This window comes from Penaeus monodon, chromosome 29 (genome assembly GCF_015228065.2).
Source record: "Penaeus monodon isolate SGIC_2016 chromosome 29, NSTDA_Pmon_1, whole genome shotgun sequence".
NCBI lineage: Eukaryota > Metazoa > Arthropoda > Malacostraca > Decapoda > Penaeidae > Penaeus > Penaeus monodon.
In genome coordinates this window covers 17971015-17971313 of record NC_051414.1, presented here as the reverse complement: position 1 = coordinate 17971313, position 299 = coordinate 17971015, and positions in this window count along the sequence as shown.

Genomic DNA, 299 nt, shown 5'->3' with positions numbered 1-299 from the left:
CAACTGTGCAGCACATATTCTGGCAAGATGAAACACTTGAGCTACGGCTGTTTTTTTACTAGAACTATGCGATGCGTGTTCATTGGCCTATAAGTTATTGCAGATTATTTCACATAGCAGTCCGTGCCATTCCTGTAGTCTACACAGAAGTGTTGTTCATTTTACTGATTATAAAGCTAACCCTCTTTGCTCAAAATAGTGCGGATTGACAGACCGGGTGTTCCATATACCTTGCAGTTGCAGCGGTTGCAAATATTGGGTAACAGTGACTAAGGCATCAGTAATCACAACCGATATCG